Genomic DNA, 5150 nt, shown 5'->3' on the forward strand with positions numbered 1-5150 from the left:
ATTTTCATTGCATTCTTAGCAGTGACAACCACTTTTTTTTATTTTGTTTCATTGAAAAGCACCAAGTAGCCTTATGCTACAAATTCATCTTTTTCCTCAAATTAAGCTAATGTTAAAGAGTGTGGCTTCCCACCCATGAAGAAATGAGGAGCTTAGAAGAAGTGAACTCTGCAGGAGAGCAGGGCAGAGCAGAAGTACGCAAGGTGCATCGCAGTCTCACCAAAGCTACACTTACAATCAGGCTGGTTATTTTACCCATCACAGGGAGAGATGATGAGGACAAATCAGTGTGGCTCTAAGTATCTCTTTGTTTAGGTTGCTCTAATTGCATCCAGTCTGGCTTCCTATTTCAGACAAATTTAATTTTCAAATTAGGGTAGCATTAGTATGCTTGTCATCCAATTTGTTTCTTTTACATTCTTTTCCATGTGTGTTATGTATTCTTGGGAGAAAAGTTTATTTAGAAAAATCCAAGCAGAAACTGTTTTTACCCATTCACCTTTTTCTCTCAGACTGTAAATTTTGTGATTCTCAGCTGTCTCTTCTGTTACAATGGCAATCAAATTACATCCCCTGCTTCCCAACAACAATTATGACAAGGTTAAATAAAACCTACATAACTTTGCCCTGGAGTTATTTCTGGAGAAAGATCAAAATATGAAGGTCTTCATATCAGTGTCTGGCATCTCTGTGCTCATGAAGAGGAAAAGCCATGAGGGAATGGAGAATGGCTTTGGAGGACCTTTAAGACTAAGGCCCATGTCTGAATGTAAAGATGTGCACGTCTTGCAGGGAACTAATCCTCCCTGCGACACATGTGTCTGGTGTACAGTCTTATAAGCAAAAATGTCTTTCAGAATCCTTAAACAGGAAAATGCTACAACATTTATTGACTGCTTCAGGAAGGGGCTTAATAAGACTCATTTGTTGGAAGTAGTCCATGCATGCCATTTAATCCTAACTATAGCAAGTGCAGATCTGTTCATCTTGTCATAATCTTCAAAATATTACAGAGTTTTCTAGCTCATGATGATGTATGCTGCTATTTCGAGTGTTACTGTAGTGAGTAGGATGGAGGAATCGGTGTAATTTTCTAAATCTGTGAAAAAAAAAAATGTTTTAATTGACCCTCGGTTGTTTAAAACCAAGCAAATTGACTTTAAAAATATTTTAGTCATTTGAAGTTTAGTCATTTGAACACTAATTACTTACATACTCCCAGATCAAAACTGATTATATACTAAATGACATAATGACATACCAAATTGCATTTGTTCTGCAAGAAGTCCTGAAAAGTTTTTTTTTATTTTTTTCTTAGTAGGTAAAAATGTTTTCATAGAAAGCAAAATCAATCTTTCCTGTTTTTTTGGGAATCATTTACACCATTTTACACAAGTCATAGTGTACATATCAATATTAAACTCAGGGAAATTACATGGGCCTGGGGTAAAAAAAAAATCTTATATGCTATCTTATAGCAAAACAGTGGCAAGTAAATAATAAAGTGAAGGTTTTTTGGCTGAGATGGCTCTACTAATTAGAAAATAAAGATGCTAATTTAGACTGTCTAACTTTCAATTGCCAACAGTAATACTGAGCTAATGCACAGGCTTTTATTAACTGTTGTTATTTAATTCTGCATTTCTTTTCACTAGGATGCTGCAGGCTTATTTATTATGTTCCTCAGAGAATGAAAGAGCTTTTCCCTTGTGGAGGGAAACACATTTAATGGAGGGAGGGGATCCCACTGGAGCTGCATCCCCTCTTCCTGTCACTTGTTTTCCCCAGGGCCACCCGGCGCAGTGAGACTGGCCCCATTTTGCCACCTTCTCGCGCTCTCCCTTCCCTGTGCACACTGCAGGCAGATGCAGATCTTTCAGAGGGAGCATTCAAGACAGGGGAAATGAAATGAAATTCATCCTTCTTTGGAGACCTGTCCTGATGAAGTGCTCAGGAAGAGCTGTAAAATTGAAGACTGAAATCTTCAATAAAGATTCGCTTTAGAGGACAGAAGCAATGTGGTAGGTTAAAAGTTGGTAGCTAGGGGGGAAAGCCAAGATGTCATTTACACAGTACATATCAGCTATGGCTAAGGAATCTTGCCGACTTATAAAAATTAGAAAAAGAATGAAAACCATTACACTTCTATAGCTACCAATTCATTAACATTGAGATTTCTGAATCTCTAATGAACTAAAGAAATACCCCAATTTGAAACCACAGCTTTCACCATCATCATTGAAAGTTTGGATCTGCAGCAACATTTTTCAAACAGTTATTAATGAACTGGAGCATATCATCAGCATTAACTATGCAATGCATAAGTGTGTAGCCAAATGGACTTCAGATAAAATGAAACTTCAATCACTTTTTTGAGTAATTTCTATGTAATTGGAATGAATTGGGTCCCATATATATAAATTTCTTCCAAGCACATACACATGTAAAACCCAAATGATTTTTTCCATTCTTTCCAATGCAATTTTCAGCCTAAGGGACTTAGGAGTATTTAATTAATTGCTTCTAAAAATTAGTATCTAATAAAGACCATCAGGGAACTAGTAAGCTAAAGAAATGGTTAAAAAAGGAAATATATTTTCACTGAAAAGAAATTCCTGTGCAAAATTCTAAATTATTTTCATACAATAGTATAAAAAGCATTTTGATCAGCTTGATTGAAGTTGAATATTTTGTTGGAAAGTTTTTTTGTCTGGGGTTTTTATTTTGCCTATACCTAAAAAAATTCTCCTCAATATTTTTAGTTTACATCTCTTATAAAGTACCATGATATTTTTTTATGAGGCTTCTAACCCCTCCTTTTTCAGTGGTAAGGACTTTGTCTTCAAGCACCTCCTGACAGAGATTTTGCAATGCACCATTGAAGTCACCTGCTGAACAAGGATCATGGGATGGGATACGTATTTTAATCAGGGAGCTCAGCCTACAGGAAGGACTGAAGAAATAAAGCACCTGAACTCTAATTCCTGGTTCTTACATAACTTTTTGCAGAGATATACAAGGTGTACTGCAAAATATGAGAGCAGATTTATCAAAATTAAAATAAATGACTCGATTTAAAAAAAATTTAGTTATTAGATTTATTTCATGTGAAGTTGCCAAATGCAAAAAATATGATTTTTGTCCCATGGAAAAACATTACAATCTGCTCTCATTCAAGAACCCTTGACAGTCTCAACCAATGTTACCTTTAATAAAAAAAAATGTCCACCTGCCCCCTTTTTTATGGTATAAATTTAGAGCATGCTGAAGTTTCCTTCCTTTCCTGAAGCCCAGGGTCTGCCCTCTGCTGCTCACCCCTTAATCTTGACCAGGGTCAAGAGCTTCAATGGTCACTTCAGCCAGGACTGTCTTTGGCTACTGCCTGCCCTGGCAAAAAATCCCTGTTGCTGACCGGCTCTTGTCCAGCTCTTGTCCAGCTAAGGTTGGCTCCACCGGGGCCTGTCCACAAATTTGTAAATTTGGCATAACGCCCACTAGAAATCTCCCTGTCAGCTTGTCCCCCACTGCATTTTCATCACAACTGATGAAAGGAAGTTTGAAGACCCCCAGGAGAATTAAAGATTGCAAAAGCAGCTTAAAGACTTCCTCACATTGTTTTCCTTCTTTCCCCTAGCAGTACAAACAGTCAGTAACAGCCCCAGGGTGTCACCCATTTGCCTTCCCTCCTCTCTGGTCCGAAGCCAACTTGCTCTATACCTGCCTGCCTCCCTTCCTGCGGGGACATCCCAGGCCCCTGCTGTTCCCCCAGGCAGTAAGCCACCCTAGTCCTTGCCATATCTGCCAGCCTCTGCTTAAGGGCTTGTAATATCCCTCACAGCATGCATGGCTGTCCTGCCAAATCTCAGATAGTCCAACATTACCATATGCCCACCTGTATGTCTACTTCCTTATTAACATATTCCCTCCTGTTATATGTTTCTGCCTCAGCCTGATATAACTAGAACGCTTTCAGAAGTGGCTGTCATGAAGCACCACAACGTCTGTGTGTTTTGGGAACAGTAATGACTTTGCTTCCATGCTTTTTGTTGCAGACGGATGTTATTCCCTTAAAAAGCCCTTTAAGGCTGTAAACGCTGCCCATCCTCATAACTCATCACAGCTCACGCAGAAAAAATGTATTTTCTGGGTTTGACAGAGCACATAACTTTCCCTCCCTCTGATCTATCATAAGCCACACAGCTGTCCAAGGATATACATTTAGTTCTAACTTTAATTTTCATGAGCAATGTATCTGTAAAGAGGATTTGGGATCTTAGCAGAGCTATGCTCCACGGGGTTCATCAATTCAAACATGATTATGAGGTATTTCTGATGGCAAGGAACAAAGATCAATCATTTCTTTCCAAATAGTTATCTCCCCAGTCTGAATTACTCTTAGAAGAACTATTTATAATTAAAAAACAGAAACTTTTAAAGTGCTTTTGTTGCAAGCTTTTAATGCATAGATAATAAAAGTGAAGCAAAATGTTGAATGTCAGATAAATTTTCCATATATATGGGACTGTGCTACTTTTTTTGCTGGATGGCCTGAATCACCTAGTGAATTTACACAGGACAAATCTGAATGGGAAGCTTGTGATGGAAATGAATGAACCATTTATTTTTGGAAAATAAAAGCAAGATTTAAAAACAGTGTAAAGCTGCAAGTGCTTTTTAATACCACTTCCCCTCCCAGCTGAGACTCTTTTTTTTTAAAATTAAAAGGTAAAGTGTTTTTTAGTAAAAATCGGGGCATATTGTCATACAAAATCCTTGCAACTTCACCCCACAAACAGCCTTGTTTTGTCTTCATGCTATAACCCTTGCCTAAACTTTTTCTTGGAAATAAATATAATTAACTGCTCCCTGCTCCCATGAGTATTTTGAGGAGGATATACAGATTTTACTCTATGTAGGCTCTACTTGGGTGGACAGTGGAGAGGTAACCTAAAACTGCTGTTCTGTGGCTGGAAATATATTAGTCACAGAGTCAGAAATGTATTTCTGTGAGAAAATAAGACTTTTGGAGATCATGTAGCAAAACTTCCTAGTGACAGTCAGGCCATCAGAAACAGGCTTTTGCCCACAGCGGAAATCCCTCAGCTTCTGTGAGCAACCTATAAACCTTGGCCATGCTCTAGGAAAATGTA

Source organism: Cygnus atratus, chromosome Z, assembly GCF_013377495.2.
Source record: "Cygnus atratus isolate AKBS03 ecotype Queensland, Australia chromosome Z, CAtr_DNAZoo_HiC_assembly, whole genome shotgun sequence".
NCBI classification, from domain to species: domain Eukaryota; kingdom Metazoa; phylum Chordata; class Aves; order Anseriformes; family Anatidae; genus Cygnus; species Cygnus atratus.